The sequence below is a fragment of the Geotrypetes seraphini genome, chromosome 1, assembly GCF_902459505.1.
Source record: "Geotrypetes seraphini chromosome 1, aGeoSer1.1, whole genome shotgun sequence".
In the NCBI taxonomy this organism is placed as follows: domain Eukaryota; kingdom Metazoa; phylum Chordata; class Amphibia; order Gymnophiona; family Dermophiidae; genus Geotrypetes; species Geotrypetes seraphini.
Genome location: NC_047084.1, coordinates 503753715 through 503776080, shown reverse-complemented (window position 1 = coordinate 503776080; position 22366 = coordinate 503753715). Strand labels below are relative to the sequence as shown.

The window sequence follows — 22366 nt, the reverse complement described above, 5'->3', positions numbered from 1 at the left end:
ACTTTAAACCCTAGAGACAGATACATGTGCATTAGGTGAGCTATAGCAATAAAAATATAACAGTTAATTTTCTTTGTCTGTTAATATAATGCATACATTTAGTATCAGAAGGAAATAATGCTTACATATAAGACATTCAGTACCCCACCCAACCAAACTTTAAAGCAGTGGTCTCAAATACGCAGCCTGCGGGCTGCATGTGGCTCTCCAGGTGCTATTTTGCAGCCCGTGGTCTGGGCGCGATGATCAACTGCTCCCTTGCTGCAGTTGATTGTTCCAGTTAAAGCTGTGGCCGGCGGCGGCTCCTCGCGCCATCCACAACAGCATTTCTCTTCTCCCTTCCCTTCCTTCTGGAGCAGCAGCATGTCTGGCTGGCTCCCTCGCTCAGTCGATCGTTCCATTCAAAGCCGCGGGTGGCAGCTCCTCGCGCTATCCACTCCTGCATCGGAAGCCTCTCTGACGTCACAACATCAGAAAGGCTTCTGACTCAGGCGCAGAGCTCGCGAGGAGCCGCCACCCGCGGCTTTGAACGGAACGATCAACTGAGCAAGGGAGCCGACCAGACACGCTGCTGTTCCACAAGGAAGAGAACGGAATAGGAGGGGAAGAGAAATGCTTCTGCTGCATAGGAAAGGGGGACCCTAGGGAAATGCTGCTGCTGCACAGGGAAAGGGAGTGGGAGGGAAAGGGGAAGAGAAATGCCTCTCCTGCACAGGAAAGTGGGGAGGGAAATGCTGCTTCTGCTGCTGCTGCATAGGGAAAGGGAGGGGGAGGGAAAGGGGAAGAGAAATGCTTCTGCTGCACAGGAAAGGGGGAAGGGAAGTGCTGCTTCTGTTGTTGCCGCACCTAATTGGGGAAAGAGAGGGAAGGAAGGAGAAGGAAGACAAGGGAGAGGAGAGGAATAAGAGATGCCAAGTTCATGGGAGGGAGGGAAGGAAAGGAGATATCAGACCATAGAGGGGGAGGGAGAGATGCCAGGGCATGGGGGAGGGAAGGAGACAGATGCCAGACCAGGGGAAAGGAAGGAAGGAGGGAGGGAGAGAAAGGAAGGAGAGATGTCAGACCATGGAAATAGGACGGAAGAAGAGAGAGATAGGAAGGGAAGGTAAGACATGGAAACGTAGATTTTGAAAAGAAAGCAGAAAAATTGAATATTAAGTTAATGCCAAAGATGGATGCAAGGCAGAAAGTGAAGATGGAGAGAAAAACAGTCAAAGGACAAGAAGGCCCTGGAAACATAGTTAAAAGCACAGAAAAATATAGTCACTAGTCAACAAAGGTAGGGAAAATGATTTTATTTTCAATATAGTGATTGAACTGTGTCAGTTTTGAGAAAGAAAAGATATTAAACTTTAAATATGAGGGCTGCAGAAAAAATAGAGTACTTGGAGGGCCGCAGAAAAAATAGTTAATGTCTTATTAAAGAAATGACAATTTTGCATAAGGTAAAACTCTTTATAGTTTATATATCTTTCCTTTTAACTGTTAAAGGAAAGTTTTATAAACTATAAAGAGTTTTACCTCATGCAAAATTGTCATTTCTTTAATAACACATTAACTATTTTTTCTGCAGCCCTCCAAGTACCTACAAATCCAAAATGTGGCCCCACAAAGGGTTTGAGTTTGAGACCACTGCTTTAAAAGATCAGTCTAGATTTGCAGTGCCTTTATAAATCACCTTATCATGTGATTCAATGGAATGAAGGAGGGAAATCCATTCAGAGCAGAGCAAGGGGTTACTCAATTTAAACCAGCAGGGGTGTCTCAGGAGAGAAAACTTTAAACCATACAAGACATTCATCCCCCCCCACCCCACTAAACATTTTGCACTCCACACTGAAACACTTGGTGATTTCCTTCAACATCTGCTTCTTATGGCTCACCTTGTTGACATCACTCTTGAAAGAGGAGAAGGGGCAGCCACAGTGGAGCTACAGCCACAGGCCTCCTGAATTGGAACAAAGATAAGGAGTTAAAAGTGGTGGTTTAGAAACACAGCCATGTTTAGAACCACTTTTAACATTATGGTCTTGTGAATTTTAATTTATTGACGTATTCACTGTACTAGGTTATGAATAAATTGTTGATATTAACATGTGTTAATAATTTTTTTATTAACAGTATCAATAAATTTTTATTGAAAATATTTTCATTAATTCCATATTCAGGCAGTCTCCGGGTTAAGAATGGGTTAAGTTTTTTTAAACCATTCTTAAGTTGAATTTGTATGTAACTCAGATCCTAGTATTCTTCCCACCTTTACCTCCTACATTCCTCTTACATTCCTTTCCATCCATCCCACTGTTCCATCTCCACCACCACATCCAACATTACTCCCTCTCATCTCTCTCTTCCCTATGCATTTCTACCTCACTCCTCTCCCACCACCGTGTCCAATTATTCTCTCTCCCTCCCTATGTCCAATAATTCTCCTCTTTCTTTATCTCCCCATTTGCACCATCTCTCTTTCCCTCCAACTCAGACACCCAATTCTCCCTATCTATTCCCTCCCCCACCTCAGCATCTCTATTCCTCACTCCCTCCATTCTTCCATCCCATCGCTCATGCACCCACCCCTCCATTCTGTGTCCCAAGTTCAAGCCCCCTCCTTCCTTCCTTCCTTATGTCCTTTGTCTACAGGGCTCGGTCTTGGGTCCGATCCTTTTCAACATCTTCATAAGGGACTTGGCTGAGGAGCTTCGAGGTAAAATAACGCTATTCGCCGACGACACAAAACTATGCAATGTAGTAGGCAAGAACACAACAGACAAAAAAACAGTGCCTGTCGATAACTCAATGCCTGACCGTATGGTGCATGACCTACTCCTACTGGAGCGCTGGTCCAAGTCCTGGCAACTAAGTTTCAATACCGAAAAATGTAAAGTCATGCACCTTGGCAGCCAAAATCCATGCAAGACTTACACCCTTAATGGTGAGATCCTAGCAAGGACTGTAGCAGAACGTGACTTAGGGGTGATCATCAGTGAGGACATGAAGACTGCCAAGCAAGTGGAGAAAGCTTCATCCAAGGCAAGACAAATCATAGGTTGTATACATAGGAGTTTCATCAGCCGTAAGCCCGAAGTCATTATGCCTTTGTAAAGATCCATGGTGAGACCCCATCTGGAATACTGTGTACAATTCTAGAGGCCACATTACCGCAAAGATGTGCTGAGACTTGAGTCGGTTCAGCGAATGGCCACCCGGATGGTCTCGGGACTCAAGGATCTCCCGTATGAGGAACGGCTGAATAATTGCAGCTGTACTCACTTGAGGAACGCAGAGAAAGGGTGACATGATCGAGACATTCAAATATCTCACGGGCCATATTGAGGTGGAAAAGAATATCTTCTTTTTCAATGGCCCCACGGCAACAAGAGGGCATCCATGGAAAATCAGGGGCGGGAAACTACACGGTGACACCAGGAAATACTTCTTCACCGAAAGGGTGGTTGATCGCTGGAATAATCTACCGCTACAGGTAATTGAGGCCAGCAGCGTGCCTGATTTTAAGACAAAATGGGATCGTCACGTGGGATCTCTTCACAGGGAAAGGTAGGGGAGGGTTATTGCGGTGGGCAGACTTGATGGGCCATGGCCCTTATCTGCCGTCTGTTTCTATGTTTCTATGAAGTTTGTACTCCTTCCCTCCCGAGTCCCAATGCGCCCCTCTCCCTCCCTACTGTCCCAATGCTTCTCTCCCTCCCTCAATTCTGTGCTCCAAGTACGTGCATCCCTCCAGCAGGTGTTTACCTTCTTCTGGTTAGCTCCCTCCTCCTTTCAGCCTTCCCTCTGACGTGGGAGGAGCTTCCTCCGACATTAGAGGGAAGGCTTCCAGCTCAGCCGTGGGACATGCATAGGAGCCACTACCTGCGGCTTTGTGCAGAAAAATGACTACAGTTGGAAGGAAGAGGGAGCTGGACAGAAAGTAAACATCCGCTGGAGTGAGGGACGTACTTGGGGCACAGAATAGAGGGAGGGATAAAGAGGAGCACATTGGAACTCGAGAGGGAGGAAGAGGGGCGCATTGGGACACTGAAGGTAGAACAGGACCCCCATTCATAAGTATGTAAGTTGGATGTTCGTAAAACGGGGACTGCCTCTAGATATCCATAGCCCGTATAGGGACAAAACAACTTACAGAATAGCAATAATTACCATACAAAAAGTCCCCCTGGCAACCAGTTCCCCTTGATATATTTGTATTTTTGTATAAATATCCTAGGTTACACAATTATGGACTGCCATTATAAATCAACAAATCAGCTTTCCAATGAAAGATCACACCCTGATGTTAAACTGAAAAAACAAGAAAAGTAAGCACAAAAGAAAAAAATACTGAATGGCTAAACTGAATGAGTACTGTATGAAAATTATATAACACACACAAAGGCCATTCAGAGTTCTCATTCTGATTCAACAATATGAATTTATTATAAGAACATAAGAATTGTCGCTGCTGGGTCAGACCAGTGGTCCATCATGCCCAGCAATCCGCTCCCGCGGCGGCCCCTAGGTCAAAGACCAGTGCCTAACTGAGACCAGCCCTATCTGCGTACGTTCCGGTTCAGAAGGAACTTGTCTAACTTTGGCTTGAATCCCTTTGGCTTGAATCCTGGGTGTTTTCACCTATGACAGACTCCGGAAAAGTATTCCAGTTTTCCATCACTCTCTGGGTGAAGAATAACTTCCTTACATTTGTACGGAATCTATCCCCTTTTAACTTTAGAGAATGCCCACTTGTTCTCCCTAACTTGTAGAGGGTGAACAACCTGTCTTAATCTACTAAATCTATTCCCTTCAGTATCTTAAATGTTTCTATCATGTCTCCTCTCAGTCTCCTCTTTTCAAGGGAGAAGAGGCCCAGTTTCTCTATTCTCTTGCGGTACGGCAACTCTTCTAGCCCCTTTACCATTTTAGTTGCTCTTCGCTGGATCCTTTCGAGTAGTACTGTGTCCTTCTTCATGTACGGCGACCAGTGCTGGACGCAGTATTTCAGGTGAGGGCGTACCATGGCCCAGTAAGGCAGCATGATAACTTTCTCCGATCTGTTCGTGATCCCCTTCTTAATTATTCCTAGCATTCTGCTCGCCCTTTTCACTGCCGCCACACATTGCGCGGACGGCTTCATCGACTTGTCGACCAGTATTCCCAAGTCTCTCTCCTGGGGGGTCTCTCCAAGTACCACCCTGGACATCCTGTATTCGTTACCGACATTCGCACCCTGAGTTCTAATGTGCTTTGGCTGCCTTTATTAAACCAAATATTAAGTGAACTAGGGCTCGGCACCAGAACAACCGAGTCCAAAAAATCCTAAATTAATTTTGAACAATTTTTGTGCTTTTTCAGATTTCAGACATTCATTTTATTTTTAAAAAATGGTTTTATTACAATAATATGTAGATTGACATGTTAAATGAATTTTAAGTGCACTAAACTGAAAGCATGGATACACATATGTAATACATACTGTCATAATGCCAGAAATGGGACAATTCAGCACGGCCAGTTCAGAGCGGTCCTTTCAGCACAGGCTGTTTCATCTCTTAATATTAAGACACCCTCTTAAAGTCAACCTTTTACCCAGAAGTCTTTCATCTGGACAACTTTCTGTTCCAAAATAAAGGGAAACCTGATTGAGATGATGTCCCCCCTCAAACCTTGAAGTTACCAGATGATGTGGAGGCAGGAAAGAAGACCACCACGGGGGTGAAAGGAAAGAAGCACCAATGGGATGAGGGGGGTTATTCCCCCCTCTTTTTCAACCCTCACAGCTTCAGCAAGGTAAGTGCTCGCCATTACAATAGCCATGATGAAAGAGGTGCAGTTAAAATGCCTGTACTGAACTGTCCGTGCTGAAACAGTCATGCTAAATTGTCCTAGACACCACAGGGCCAAGCTGCTCAAAGACATTGCCCTGGATTTGGGACCAACTCTGATGCTAAAAAGGTTAGCATAGACTGCATTTAAATGCTGTTATTTGTTACACCACACCAATTCCAAAACAACGTGTGTATGTGTATATGCATGTTGTTTTGGAATATATATATATATATATATATATATATATATATATATATATATATATATATACACACATACACACATATATACATACACACACACACACACAGTATATAGTTTCTGAGGTACATCTAGCGCCAGAAACTAACACCAGGTCCAGAGCAGCATTGGAAGGGATGGTTGAGAGTAGTAGGGGGGAGGGGAATGGTCCGCCCCAGGCGGCATCTTAGTGGGGGCGCTGGCACTTGTCTCTCACTCTCGCTACGCCACTGGTTGAGAGAAGAAATGCCTAGTAGCATCCCTTCCCTGCCTCCAATCTGACTACCTTTTCCGGACAGGGTACCCTCCCAAGATTAAAAATAATAATTTTAAAAAAAGCACTAATTGGCTAGTGGACCCTTATCTTATAATAAAAGCCCTGGTGGTCTAGTAGTCACCCACCCCCAGTTTCTTCTCTCAGAACTCCCTCCCATCTCTCCAAAAAGTCCCTGTGTCTAATGGAACACTAACTCTTCCTCAAGCCTCCCAAGACCCCCATATCCCCTTACCTCAAGAAAAGCAGGCATTTTGAAGATGATAGCACCCAGAGTCAGGAGTAAGTGGGCATCATGCCTGCCTCTCTTGAGGTAACAGGATCTGGGAATAGGTGAGTTTCTGGCACCTCAGTCGTGCTAGAGATGCCAACACGATAAACTTTGTCCCCTGAGGAAGGCGATGCTATCGTCGAAACTGGGTCCTAGTTGGGATTTTGTTGATTTTTAATCATTTTGTTTCAATAAAAGACTTGACTTCCCACGCTGGTTATGACGTCTCCAGTGATGCCTCTTCTTGCTACTCCCTCCTACAGCATTTCAAGGCTTTGTTCCTTCTTTTTTTTGTTCTTTAAGAAGTGAGGGTGTACCAGACACAGGGATTTTTTGAAGGAACTTGGCTGGGGGGAGGGAGACATTGTGAGAGTAGCAGCTGGAGGATCCACTAGACCAGTGTTTTTCAACCTTTTTACACCTATGGACCGGCAAACTACTAGGACTGAAATTTAAAAAGCACGTTTCCTCCCTGTCTCCGCGAGCTCGGAATTCGCAAACCATCTGATCCCATCCGCACAAGCCGCAGTTATGATTTTATATTGAATGTATTTTATTAAAGCATAAAAACAAACAATATTCTGTACAATTGTCATTGTATAAATACAAATACAGAGCAAGGATCAATAAAATCCCTGTCTCCCTTCCCCTTCACAAATATCCCAGTGCTCTCCTCAGAAATTTTTTCCAGCCGGGTGGCATGAAAAAGTAGCTGGTTGGGGCGGGATGGGTAAATTTGCTGGTGGGGAAAATTAACCCCCTCTTTTACTAAGGTGCGCTAGCATTTTTAGCACGCGCAAACCCCTGCGCTACGTAGGAAAATTAACGCCAGCTAAATGCTGGCGTTAGCATCTAGCGCGCTTGGCAATTCTCCGTGCGCTAAGCACATGCTAAAACCATTTTCGCAACTTAGTAAAAGGAGCCCTAAATGTGTACTATTTTTATTAGTTAATTATTATTATTATTTTCCAATGCTCAATATGACTTCGTTTTTTAAGGTTTGACACTTGTGCCAGAATATTTTTACTAACTTAAGAAGTATTTGCCCTCTTTCAAATGGTATAGAGGTTAAAAAAAGGGAAAGGCGTTAATGAAGTCATTAGGTTCAATCTAGCCATTTATTTCTGCATGAATTTAGAAACATAGAAACATAGAAATAGACGGCAGATAAGGGCCCACGGCCCATCTAGTCTGCCCACCCTAATGTCCTTCCCCTACCTTTGCCCTGTGAATAGATCCCATGTGCCGATCCCATTTGGCCTTAAAATCAGGCACGCTGCTGGCCTCAATCACCTGTAGTGGAAGACTATTCCAGCGATCAACCACTCTTTCAGTGAAAAATAATTTCCTGGTGTCACCTCGTAGTTTCCCGCACCTGATTTTTAACGGATGCCCTCTTGTTGTCGTGGGACCCTTGAAAAAGAAGATATCTTCCTCCGCCTCGATGCGGCCCGTAAGATACTTGAACATCTCGATCATGTCTCCCCTCTCTCTGCGCTCCTCGAGCGAGTATAGCTGTAATTTGTCAAGCCGTTTTTCGTATGGAAGATCCTTGAGTCCCGAGACCATCCGGGTGGCCATTCTTTGCACCGACTCCAGTCTCAGCACATCCTTGCGATAATGCGGCCTCCAGAATTGCACACAGTATTCCAGGTGGGGCCTCACCATGGATCTATACAATGGCATAATGACTTCCGCCTTATGACTGACGAAACCCCTTCGTATGCAGCCCATGATTTGTCTTGCCTTGGACGAAGCCTGCTCCACTTGATTGGCAGACTTCATGTCCTCACTGACGATTACCCCCAAGTCTCGTTCTGCTACCGTTTTTGCTAGGATCTCGCCATTAAGGGTATAAGACTTGCATGGATTCTGGCTGCCCAGGTGCATAACTTTGCATTTTTTGGCATTGAAGTTGAGTTGCCATGTCCTAGACCATCGCTCCAGTAGGAGTAGGTCGTGCATCATGTTGTCGGGCATTGAATCTTCGTTTGTTGTGCATTTGCCCACTACATTACTCAGTTTGGCGTCATCGGCGAATAATGTTATTTTACCTCGAAGCCCTTCTGCCAAGTCTCTTATAAAGATGTTGAATAGGATTGGGCCCAAGACTGAGCCCTGTGGTACTCCACTAATCACCTCCGTCATTTCAGAGGGGGTGCCGTTCACCACCACCCTTTGGAGCCTACCTCCAAGCCAGCTCCCAACCCATTTCGTCAATGTGTCACCTAATCCTATAGAACTCATCTTGCTCAGTAACCTGTGGTGTGGTACGCTATCGAATGCTTTGCTAAAGTCCAGGTACACGATGTCCAGGGACTCCCCAATATCCAGCTTTCCTGTCACCCAGTCAAAGAAGCTGATCAGGTTGGATTGGCAGGATCTCCTCTTAGTAAATCCATGTTGTCGGGGATCCCGTAGATTCTCCTCATCCAGGATCTTATCTAATTGGTGTTTGATTAGAGTTTCCATTAGTTTGCTCACTATCGATGTTAGACTCACTGGTCTGTAGTTTGCTGTCTCCATCTTTGAGCCTTTCTTGTGGAGTGGAATGACGTTGGCCGTCCTCCAGTCCAACGGGACGCTGCCTGTACTAAGGGAGAGGTTGAAGAGCGCGGACAGTGGCTCCGCCAAGACATCACTCAGCTCCCTAAGCACCCTGGGGTGCAGGTTGTCCGGCCCCATTGCTTTGTTAACCTTGAGCTTTGACAGCTCACCGTAGACACTGCTGGGCGTAAACTCAGTTACTAAACGGGTCAACTGAGCCAACCCTTGTCTGTAGCTGAGGGCCGAGTCCTGGCGCTTCTCGGGTGAACACTGAGCAGAAGTATTCATTTAATAGTTGGGCTTTTTCCGAATCCTTTTCCATATAGTCTCCGTCTGGTTTCCTAAGACGTACAATCCCGCCTGAGTTTCTTCTTCTATCACTGATATACCTGAAGAAGGATTTATCTCCCTTCTGGATGTTCTTTGCTAGAGACTCCTCCATGAGGAATTTAGCCTCCCTGACTGCTGTTTTGACGGCTTTTGATTTGGTCAGGTAGTCTGCTCTAGAGTCCTGCTTCCCTGATTGTTTGTAAGAGATGAATGCTTTTTTCTTCTCCTTGATCAGGTCTGAGATCTCTGCAGTAAACCACTGTGGCTTATTGTTCCTTCGCCGTTTACTTACTGATTTTACATAGCGGTTTGTTGCTTCTTGTATGGTTGCTTTCAAAGTCGACCACATGTCTTCCACGTTATCGGTTTCTTCTTGGCTTTGTAGCGCCTGGTGAACGAAGTCTCCCATTTCTTTGAAATTTGTGTCCTTGAATTTGAAGACTTTGGTTAGTGTAGTAGATTTAGTGAAACCTTTCCTGATATTGAACCATACCATGTTGTGGTCACTGAAGGCCAATGTGTCGCCCACCGAGACCTCTGTGACACTTTCTCCACTGGTAAGTATCAGGTCCAGTATTGCCTGATCCCTTGTCGGTTCCAACACCAGTTGCCTGAGGCTTGCTCCTTTCATAGAGTTTAATAGCCTCCTGCTGCTGCCGGAAGCAGAGGTAAGTGTAACCCAATCCACATCAGGCATGTTGAAGTCACCTAGCAATACTGTGTCCCATATCCAGGTCATCCTGTTGTCTTGGGGGTCTGTAAATTACGCCAAGATACAAGCATTTGTCCTTCCCTCTGGCCAAATTAACCCAAAGGGATTCCCCAGTATACTGGACATCTGAGATTCTCGTGACCTTAATGTCATCTTTAGTATATAATGCTACACCCCCTCCCATCCTACCCTCTCTGTCCCGGCGAAGCAAGTTGTAACCCGGTATGACCATGTCCCACCCGTGGGAGTCTGTGAGCCAGGTTTCGGATATCGCCACCACATCCATGTCGGCATTCCTTATTTCTGTTTCCAAATCCAGGATTTTGTTTCCTAAACTGTGTGCGTTGACGTACATAGCCCTCCATGTTATATTTTTGTTACGTCTCAGTGGGGATATTCCTGCTTGAACTATTTGAACACCTTTAGCATTGTTTGTGTTATTTGTGCTTTCCTGAGGCCCAGAACCACAATGTGTACTCCCCATATACTCAGAACTACAGTGTGTACTCCCCCTAGACCCGGAATTACAATGTGACCCATAAATATGATGTGACCCTACTCCCGACTCAAAAGTGTGTGCACTCACCCCTGACCCAGAATTTCGGTGACTACTTTCCTCAGCCTCAAAAATGTATTGGCATTTTAGTTCGCCTGGTATGTTGTTTGTGCCTGTACCCTCCCCCGACTTACCTAGTTTAAAGCCCTGTGGAGTAGGCGGGCTAGGCGGTGTCCAAGGACATTCTTCCCTCTTCTGGTTAGGTGTAGCCCGTCGTGTCCCTGTAGTCCTTGCAATGCTTCTCCATGGTGCAGAAACCCGAAGTTCATCTCCTTGCACCATCCTCGCAGCCAGTCGTTCGCCCTCTGTATTCGATCCTCTCTGGCTCTGCCCTTGCCCCTCACTGGGAGAATCGAGGAGAAGACTACCTGCGCATCCATCCTCCTCAGCTTCTCCCCCAGGGCCCTGAAGTCTTCAGGTATGCTGTCCGGGCTGCTCCTTACGGTGTCGTTGGTTCCGACGTGGATTAGAACTATGGGGAAGTGGTCTCGGGGAGAATTTAAACCAGGGGTGCCCAACGCGTCGATCGCGATCGACCAGTAGCTCAGGAAGGCAACGCGAGTCGATCGCGGAGCCTATCCCGGGCTCTGTGATAGACTCGTGTTGCCGTCCTGATCTACGGGCCGATCAGCCTTCCTCTCCAGTTTTCTTTCTCCCTAGGGCCTTTTAGCTGGGCGATCCGCCCAGCTGTCATCTGCCGCTGCTGAACAAAAAACCGGGTCCTGCCTTCGCGGAAACAGAAAGTAGGCAGGACCCGGCAGGAAGAAGAACAAATGCTTGTCTCCCGCATTAGCCCGTAGCGAACGCTTGCTTCAGGGCTCTCAACATGGGCGTGCCGGCTTCTCTTCTCTTCCCTCCGAAACCGGAAGTTATGTCCGGGGGGGGGGGAGGGGAGAAGGGAAGCCGGCGCGCACATGTTGAGAGCCCTGAAGCAAGCGTTCGCTACGGGCTAATGCGGGAGACAAGCATTTGTTCTTCTTCCTGCCGGGTCCTGCTTACTTTCTGTTTCCGCGAAGGCAGGACCCGGCAGCATTTCCCCTAATAGGTCGATCGCGATCTTGGGCTGATCAGCCTTCCTCTTCCCGATGGCAGAATTGACGTCAGGGAGAGGAATGCTGGTTGGCCGAAGCAGGGAGAGCTTGGGGCCTGTTATTGGTGGCGTTTGGGTCCTGGTCCCCGATGGCAATGGCAGTGGCAGTGGCTTGGGGGAGGGCAGGGAGAAAGAAAGAAAAAGGGCAGGCAGGGAGACAGAAGGAAAGAAGAGAAACAGAAAAAAATGAAAGGGAGGCAGAGAGAAAGAAAGGGCAGGGAAGAGGAAGGAAAAGTTGGGGGGAAGAAATGAGGTCTGGAGGAGAAGAAGCATACAGGCTAAAAGAAGGGAAGAAAGATTGTATGCACAGTCAGAAGAAGAAAGTGCAACCAGAGACTCATGAAATCACCAGACAAGGTAGGGAAAATGATTTTATTTTAAATTTTGTGATCAAAATGTGTCTGAATTTATATCTGCTGTCTATATTTTACACTATGGTCCCCTTTTACTAAACCACAATAGAGATTTTTAGCGCAGGGAGCCTAGGAGTGTCGAGAGCAGCGCTGGGCATTCAGCGCAGCTCCCTGCACTAAAAACTGCTAACGTGGTTTAGTAAAAAGGGAGGGGGTGGGTATTTGTCTACTTTTGTATGGTTGTTACTGAGGTGACAGTGCATAGAGTCATCTGCTTTGACCTCTTTGAAAACCCTGGAATAGGAATGATGATTAACATTTTCTATGCGTACAGTGTGCATTGTGTTTTTTTAAAATTTTATTGTTGGTAGATCATTGTGACTTGGTCATTTAAAAAGTAGCTCGCAAGCCCAAAAAGTGTGGGCACCCCTGATTTAAACAATTAAAAAAAAAAAGATAAATATAGCTCATCCAGTCACACAAGAAATGGCAAGGGTGCGTACATTTTTTGGGCTTGCGAGCTATTTTTACAATGACCAAGTCAAAATGATCTACCAACAATAAAATTAAAAAAAAACCACAAAGTATACTGTACGCAGAGAAAATGTTAATTATCATTTATATTCCGCGGGTTTTCAAAGAGGTCAAGGCACACGATTCTATGCAATGTCACCTCAAGAACAACTATACAAAAATAGACATAAGAACATAAGCAATGCCTATGCTGGGTCAGACCTGAGGTCCATCGTGCCCAGCAGTCTGCTCACGCGGCGGCCCAACAAGTCCAGGACCTGTGCAGGGGGTGGGACAGGCCTTCGGGGGGGTGCAGGCCTTCGGGGGGGGGGGTGAAGGCCTTTGGGGGGGTGCAGACCTTCAAGGGGGGTGCAGGCCTTCGGGGGGAGTGCAGACCTTCAAGGGGGTGCAGGCCTTCAAGGGGGGATACGCCTTCAAGGGGGGACAAGCCTTCAAGGGGGGACACAAGCTACAAGGGGGAGGGACAGGCCTTCAAGGGGGGGTGCAGGCCTTCGGGGGGGTGCAGACATTCAAGGGGGGGGGACAGGCCTTCCAAGGGGGGGGACAGGCCTTCAAGGGGGGACAGGCAGACCTTTAAGGGGGGGACAGGCCTTTGGGGGGCACCCTGGTTTAGAAGTACACGGAGGGAAGGGGGTGTTCAAAGAGACGTGCATATGCCAAACTTTGGGGGGGGGGAAGAAATAATGGGTCTGAAAATAGAGGAGAGGGAGAGAGATGATGGACCATGGGATTTAGGGAGGGAAGGAACAGAAAGGGAGAGAAATTGGACACAAGGGATGGTATGGAGGAGGGATAGAGATATTGGATAGGAGGGTAATTAGGAAAAGAAAGGGAGAGATGGTGGACTCTGGGGTGGTGGGGAAGGAGGGAGAGATGCCGGATGAAAGGGTAGTTAAGAAAAGGTGGATCTGTGGAGGGAGATGAAAAAAAGGAAAGATACCAGACTTCCTGGGAAGGGAAGGGAAATGGAAAGGGAGGAAAGAGTTGGCAGATGGATGGTTAGCATGCAGAAAGAAGGAGACCCTGGCAAGCAAGTTATCAGAAGAAAACCAGAGCCTTGGACCAACAAGATTTGAAATATAACCAGACAACAAATGGTAGAAAATTAATTTTATTTTCTGTTTTGTGATTATAATATGTCAGATTTGAAATGTGTATCCTACCAGAGCTGGTGTTGGACTGCAAACGTGAGCTAGGATTTAACAGAGAGAGGAAAAGTCCTTTTTGTTTCTTTATTTTATTTACACCACAGCGCCAGTGTGGTTAGGAGAAGCCAAAGAGGGTGAAAAAGCTATAAAACCCACCAGGAGTTTTGAAAAAAATCACCCAACTGGGCAGGAAAATCAAATTGAAAAACCAATTCAATAGGCTGAATCAAATCGAAATTTTTTTCCTGAATCTGGCAGCATTAGTTTGCGCTACTGTCTTAGACTTTAGGACCTGGGATTGGGGAGAGATGGCATCCTCAGTACTTTATAATGCAAGTGAAACGAGGATTTGGTCAGACTTTTGAAGGGTCTGCAGAAAAAAAATATTGTATAGGCCGGGGACATGAGACAGCAGGAAATGGGAACTATTTTTGTGAATGGAAAGGCTGAGGATGCCAGAGAGTTCAGTTAAAATATGTGCTTTATAAGAAAATATAATAATGTGTTTTATAAAGTTAATAGCATAGCTGGCCTACCCAGTGAGGTGTTCCTAGTGGTGATGGTGGCAGCGTGTCAATGTGTTGAGAGGAAGAGGTGGTCTGGGAAATTCTGCTGAGCAAACTCCGGGCCCATTTCCACCCCCCAGTTAGTCCACTCCACTCAACTGGTTCACACACTGAGTGGGTCTTTGGGTGTTGTTTGGGATCTCTTCCAGTGGTTTATCAGTATCTCCTTCTGGTCCAAGGAAGGAAACTTTGTTATCCTTAGCATTGACCTACAGAATATGTTTGTAACAGCGCTGCTTGTGTGGCATTAGGCTATGTAGTGATCGAAAGAAAAAAACAGACCTTTGCACATTTTTGCACTATATGGTGGGTGTATGAGGAGATTCACATTTCCTGCACAGCTAAGTCCATGTGAAGTTACCTTGTGCTGTATTTGACATCTAGCAAGGTTTCTGTTTGAAAGGAAAGATCTAAACTTAAAAATGAAGTGGCCAGAAGTTATGGTAAAAGCAGATAGTGTAGCTGGTTTTAAGAAAGATTTGGACAAATTCCTGGAGGAAAAGTCCATAATCTGTTATTAAGACATGGGGGAAGTGTCTGCTTGCCCTGGATCGGTAGCATGGAATGTTGCTACTCTTTGGGTTTTGACCAGGTATTAGTGTCCTGGATTGGCTACCATGAGAATGGGCTACTGGGCATGATGGACCATTGGTCTGACCCAGTTAGGCTATTCTTATGTTATGTTCTCATCTGTAGGGGCCTTTGTTTTCACTTCTTATTTTAATGTATTTTTTTTCTGGGAACTTATCAGTGTTTTTTATAATGGGAACAAAAATGGAAGAGAATTAATGTGTGTGGGATGAGGGGGTAACTAATTTCTTCAGCTAAATAATTCAATCCACTTCAAACAGACATAGGAGAACTTGTGCACCATTCACACACCCTCCAACCAAAAACGTCAAAAGAAAAAAAAACTGTTAGACAACCTCCTAGCCATTCGAGCTGCAATACTCGACCCCCAACTCTACCCCGACCTTGACCACAGACTACAAAACCTTCAAAAAGAAATAAAAACCCTTCTATTCAAAAAACACATAAAACCGAACTAACACAATCAGAACTGTCCCAAGCATCACCTGCAACTACTCCATATGTACTTCTAATGTCATGACAATTCAGACATAATTTATGTTATGTTATGTTTGGAATATAAGAAAATTTTCACTGCCTGTTTCTATTCTGACCATTTATTCCGTTTCATGGTCATTACAAAAAATATTTTTTTACATGGGGGGGGGTGTCAAAAAATGATGGGCCCCGGGTGCCACATACCCTAGGTACGCCACTGCCTACAGCAAAAATTACTACCCCTCCAAATCATGTGACATCGCCCAGTATGCTTTCTAAAGATTGTACAATCAACAGATTGCACTAATAGAAATCTATCACATATAAAATAAAATTGAAGTTAAAAGTGCCAGTAGGGTTACTGTTACCAGATTTTTGGGACCGAAAATCCGGACACATGTCCCCGCCCCTTCCGTCTCCCAGCCCTATCTCCTCGACCTGTTTGCTCATTGGGACGGCTTCTGCGCCTGCATTGGTGTGGTGCATGACATCACCGCATTGCATCTGTTCATACACAGATGCCTTCCCGACATTGCTCACTGCTGGAAGCTTTTCAAAACCTGGACCAAGTGCCGAGTTTTGAAAAGCTGTCCAGACATGTCCTTGAAAAGGAGGACATGTCTGGGGAAAACGGATGCCTGGTAACCCTAAGTAGGGTGATTCAGTAGTAGCACACCTAACTTACCCAAAGTGTAAATGCAAGGGGGCACACAAAGGGAAGGAGGTTGGGTAAATTGAGGTGCCCAGTTGTAGAACTTCCCATCAATGCTCTACAACTGGGAACCTCAATTTAGACATATAAGGACATGTGGTAGGAGCCTATTCTGTAATTCCCAGATTTAGTTATAGAATACTAGGGTAACCTGGTCTCAGATCAAAGAAAATATAGGTTCCAGATCAAAGAATATACAGGTATAGGTATCATAACTGAAGTTTAACCGCACGTTTATATGAAAAATGCAAAAGAAAAGAAAGCTTCTGCCAAGGCATTAGCTCTATTTTTTAAAGCAGTAAAAATTATTTCCATCTTTTGTGCCACTTTAGATAATCAGGAAATTCCTAAAATGTTTCCTAAAACGAAATCATTTTTTTTGTTTAAATATATTTATTGATTTTCAAATCATATAATCAAGAATACCTTGTACAGAAAGCAAATTAGCAATTCTAAATAAAGCAAGAAACATTCCAATAACATTAAATCATATATTAACTAAAATGCTCAAGTCCTCTAAATTGGATCCAAGATTTCTTATAAAATAAAGCCAAAATTAAAGAATTGAACTTAATGTACACTCTTTCATAAAGTTAGCTGGAAGGCTGATTGCTGGGATTAACCTATAGTCATAGGGCTTATGATTTTTCTACCTCCAATCGGGAGAGCGCTAAAAAAGAAGTCAACTGATTAGGCTCAAAGAAAACATATTTAACTGATCGGTGATGGACTATACATTTACAAGGGTGTCGCAAATAAAAAGTAGCACCCAAAGATATAACACCTGGCTTCAACAAAAGAAATTCACGACGACGCCTTTGCGTCTCTCGTGATAAATCAGGAAATACCTGGACTTTACAACCCATAAATTCTTTCTGTCTATTTTTAAAGAACAGTTTTAACAACCATGCTTTATCAATAGAGAGAGCTACTGTTATAATCAAAGTACTCGGTTCTACAACCTCTTTATCTGATTTTTCCAATAACTCTGATACATCCAATAGTCCTTGATCCGACGGCTTTTTTGGTAATTTAGTCTTATTAGGTAGATAATAGACTCGTGATAAAGGAGGTAATGAATCTTCTGAGGCCCCCAAAACTTCAAGAAAATATCTTTTAAACATTTCTCTAGGAGATGTCAGTGGAAACTTAGGAAAATTAATGATTCTTAAGTTATTGTATCTAGAGTTATTTTCTAAGTTCTCCATTTTTCTTCTAAGATTGATATTGTCTTTCATTAAAGCTTCCTGTAATTGTTTGGATGATTTAATGTCCTGTTCAAGCTTTTGAACCGAGAAATTAGAGGCAGTCATATCCTTTTTCAAATCTTTAAGTTCAGTAGAATGTTGAGATAATTTCCCCTCAATTAACTGAAGTTTGGGACTTATGGTCTTCACTAGTCCGGCCATAAGATCCCATAGTGAGTCCAGAGTTACTTCTGAGGGTTTTTCCAAAGAAAATACAGGTAAAGAAATGTCATAGTGCTCACCGTCCAGTTGAATAAGTTTACGCTGTCCCTGAAGGTTAACTCGCCTCTCAGATGATTCCCCCTCAGCTTCTTCAAAGGAGCTCATATCCATAGGAGCTCCTGTCAGCAGGCTCTGTGATGGACTACTTGCCTCAGGGGAAGACAAGACCCCGACCTCCGGGGTTTCCTTACCCCTTGGAGAGCTGCTTAGCTGAGGTTGCGGGGGCGGCGCCCTAACGTCGGGGCTCAACGATGTCTCCAATCCCGGAGGAATCTCCACGGCCTCACTGACGCCGCTACTCCTCTGCGGGCCTCCCTCCGACGCCGAAAAAATACCCTGCATCCGCCTGATGAGTTCCCCGATGTCTCCAGCCGCGGGGGTGGCCGTGGGCCGCGAGGCACCAGCGGTGCTACGGCCCCTCCGTTTAGGCATCGGGTGAGTAAAAGAGCTACTTGCTGATAATTGAAAATTGTTTAAGAAAAATCTTCAGAGCGGCGTCTCAGCGCGTCCAGCCAGACGCCATCTTGGATCAAACGAAATCATTTTTTAATGATAGAAATACTACAGTTTCAAATATCCAGTCCCTAAAAAAAGCAAAACAACAAAAAGACTATGAAACAGAAGATTGGATATACCAGTATGTAGTTTAATAAGCGTCCAAATAACTTAAAACAATCAAGCGTCCAAATAACTTAAAACAATCATAAAAACAATCCATAACCTGGATTATTCCTGCAAACATCTTCTATTATGAGCAGTTTACTGGGCTACAACTTTGTTTGTGGTGCCTTTTGGTGTCTGATGCCCGTGGCACGTGCCATGGAGGGAGCAGTATGGACTATTATTTCTAAATTTGGACTTTGGGCCAGAGGTTCTTTAGTAATCCCTCTTTCTTTCATTGTTTATATGAGGAGTGGTATGATGTTAGCATACCCCCGTTGGCCCATGCAGGGTTTTCCCTCTGAGGGCTGTTGGGCTGTTACCTATACCTTTGCTGGGGTGTCTTTTCTTTTTCTTTTCACTGCAGGGTCCCTAGGCTCCCACAGAAGTGGCATGCATGAGGTGCTCTGGAACTGGGGGGGGGGGTGAATTGGGGGGGATTTAGGTGTCTTGTTAGGTTACGTGAGCTGGCTTCAATTTTGCTGGAGCTCCGGGGGGGGGGGGGGAGGGGCAGCAGGCTGGGACACCTCTCCTCTGTGTGATGGATGGTTTCTTTGCTTTTATGTTCTTTGCTGGGTTTTACTTCTATGTCCCTTAAGCTGATTTCTTGGAATGTGGGGGGGGGGGGGGGTATTCATTTGCCAATTAAGAGACAGAAAATTATCCGGCAGCTCCACCGGAGTCAGGCTGATATGGCTTTTTTGCAGGAGACACATTTTACTTTGGTGGTGCATGCCAAATTGTGCACTTGGTGGGTGAGGGAGGTCCTGGATTCCTCAGCTCAGGGGGAAAAAAAGGCAGATGTCGCTATATTGGTGGGGAAGCATTTGAAATTGGAGGTACATGACAGTCTTAGAGATCCTACGGGAAGGTACATCATAGCTTCTGTTAGTTTGAACTCTAAACCATTTATTATGTGTAATATTTATGCCTCAAATAATTTTGGTGTGGCATTTTTTCATAAACTGGCGGATCTTTTGCTGGTTTATGGGGACATCCCTTTGGTTTTGGGGAGAGACTTTAATGAGGTGGGAGATCCTTCTTGGGATCGATCTAAGGGAGTGGGAAGAGAATCTCAGAAATCTCAGATGGGTGTTTCTCTACTTTCTGCATCACTGGACCTGGTGGACGCCTGGAGGGCGTTGCATCCTTTGGAGAGAGATTTTACCCATGTCTCTAGAGCGCATGGGTCACTGTCCCATATTGACTTTATCTTCCTTTCACGCTCTTTATTCTCTGAGCTTTCAGACTCAGATCAGCCCTATTGAAATTTCTGATCATGCGTGGGTGGCGGTAGAGTGGCAGTTAAATCCAGCTTTGGGCGAGCCTCGTGGGTGGCGCTTCTATAAGGATAGTAAGTTTCATGCGCATCTCCTGACTCACTAGTGTACATTCTGTAAGACCAATGGGGCCCATTTTGATACACCATCACCTGTGTGGGAAACGGCTAAGGCGGTCCTTCGGGGAGAGATAATTTCCTATGTAAGCTTCAAGCGCAAGGCCTGTCAGCAGGAGTTGCTCCGATTAGAGCGACTGGTTTCCTCTTTGCGGCAGTGGTATGGCTGTATTCATGCGCTTTCTAATAGGACACAGTTACTAGAGGCTCAGAGCTCACTTAATGCCTTATTGCATCAGCAGGTGATGAAGTCCATGGAGCATTATAAATTCCATCTTTAACGTTTTGCTAACAAAAACAGTAAACTTCTGGCTAAATTAGTGAAGCAACACTAGCGTAGCAACCGCATTGCTGCTCTGATGGATGGGGGGTCTGGGGTGGTAAACTCCGATACAGACATTAACACAGTGCTATTGGCTTTCTTTGAAAAATTATATTCCCGCTCTAGCGACCCTTTGTTAGATGGTGAGCTGTACCTTTTGTGTCTTGATCTTCTGACTCTTTCTACTTCATCTAAGGCGAAACTGGATGCACTGTTTTTGTCTGATCAAATAAGCGTGGGCAATTCAAACTAGCGCCTTGGGGAAGTCTCCTGGCCCAGAAGGCATGCGCAGTGAGTTCTATAAGATCTTGCAGGCTGAGATTTCACGGAGCACACATTTAATTTAATTTTTGTATATCGATTTTTTATTTTCTAGCATTTATCTAAATTCTCTTATTTTGTAATATCCAATCCCTGCCATACTTTAAAGCAAACATCAAAACCAATGTCAACCAGAAACACACAGAGCCAGACTCACTTTTATCTTCAAGACAGTTTACTTTAACCATTAAGAGACTTTCATTGGAATGCTTTTGTGTTTCACTTATGTATTCTAACATCATCATCTTTTGCTCACCATGACCTGATCTAAGGAAGCTGATTTTTGCCTCTGAAACTAGTTAAAAATTTATTAGGTTAGTCTAATAAAAAAGGTATTACCTTATTTTCTAGATTTTGTTTTTATTAAGATAGTTTATGACATCCAAGTTGTCCCCAAAGACAGGTAAAATCAATTCTAAAGCATTTTCTTTTTCCTCTCTCCTCTTAGATGTCATTTTTTTAAAACTTTCATTGTAAAGGGTATATGTTTCATTAGAATCCCCAATGTCTTCAGAAAGAACGTCCTAATCCAGATCATCTGACTGAATCATGAAGAAATTGAGGAAACAGAAGTTAAGTCTACTACCTTGAGTCACTGTCCAAGGTTTCCATTTTACTCAGAATAGCTAATTGATTTTTAACCAGAACCATCACACCTTTTTTAACTTCCGCCACTAATAATAACTTTATTTTTATATACCGCAATACCACAAACAGTTCAGAGCGGTTTACAGAGGAAGAGACTGTATACAAACAGCAATATTATTAAAAACTTTCAAAATTACATTAACATGGTAAGATTAATCAATTTTTCCTGGAAGTGTTTTAGAAGTACATCATGGTTAAAGTATAAAATGACTGTATAAATGTTGCATTTCTTTTTTTTTCATTTTAAAGCCAAAAATAAGTACATCATGGTAGAAATGGAGTCAGAGAAATTTGTCAAAGAGATAAATTTTGATTGATTTCCTAAATGTTTGGTAAGAAAGTGTGTTTGAGATAAAGTTGGTTAAAAATTTATTCCATTTGCCTGCTTGGAATGATAATGTTCTATGAGGAATCTCTTGTAGATACAACCCTTCAAGGATGGAAAAGCGAACAAGTAGTCACTATGCGTACAAGTTGTGCCTGGAAAGTCGAAATGATGAGATAGATAGATTGGGGATGAACCTGTTATGGTTTTGAAGCAAATGCAAGCAAACTTAAAAATAACCCTTGCTTCCACGGCAGCCAGTGTAGTTTTTTTGTAATATGGCTTACATGATCTGATTTCTTGAGACTATAGATGAGACGCACTGCAGCATTCGGAACAATTCTCAGTTGTTTGATGGTTTTCTTAAAAGATCCCAAGTATATAATATTGCAATAGTCTAAGATACTTAAGATCAAAAATTGAACCGGCAGTCGAAAAGAAAAGTCAAAATAGGGTTTAATGGTACGAAGTTTCCATAAAGTGACAAAACATTTTTTAACCTGAGAGTTAGTGTGATCTTCGAAAGTCAAGCTTTGGTCCAAGATGCCCACCAGGATTTCGATGGTAGAATTAATTGGGTGGTCTGACCCATTTAGTCTCAAAGAGGTATTTGTGATCTTGTTATTAGGACTTGCCAAAAATAACTTAGTTTTATCTGAATTCAGTTTTAATTTAAATTGTGAAGTCCATTGTTCTATCTTAGTAAGGACAGATGAGATGAATTGTTCTGTCTCTTGAGTCAGTGAGGTTATGGGAATTATAATTGTAATGTCATCCGCGTATATATATATATGATTTCAGTTTTAATTTGGATAACATTTTCCCCAATGTTGCCATATAGACATTGAAAAGTGAAGGGGAGAGTGGGAAGCCCTGTGGAACTCCACAGGGATTACACCAAGCCTGAGAGAAAGTTCCTTCACTGTAAACCTGGTAAATACGGTTTTTTAAGAAACCTGTAAACCAATTTAGTACCTGTCCAGAAATGCCAATGGAATCAA

General features: G+C 44.1%; 1 protein-coding gene across 4 annotated transcripts in view; it reads right to left on the bottom strand.

The window, feature by feature from the left end:
• The window catches only part of AGTPBP1 (ATP/GTP binding protein 1), a 325031-nt gene that overhangs the window by 260305 nt on the left and 42360 nt on the right, over positions 1-22366 (bottom strand). For 3 of the 4 annotated variants that reach the window (XM_033927773.1, XM_033927782.1, XM_033927801.1), the window contains one exon: positions 1884-1948. The exons of the other annotated variant lie outside the window; for it this stretch is intronic. The gene's annotated coding sequence lies outside the window, so the exon portion shown is untranslated. The remainder of the gene's footprint in view (positions 1-1883; positions 1949-22366) is intronic. 4 annotated transcript variants of the gene reach the window in all.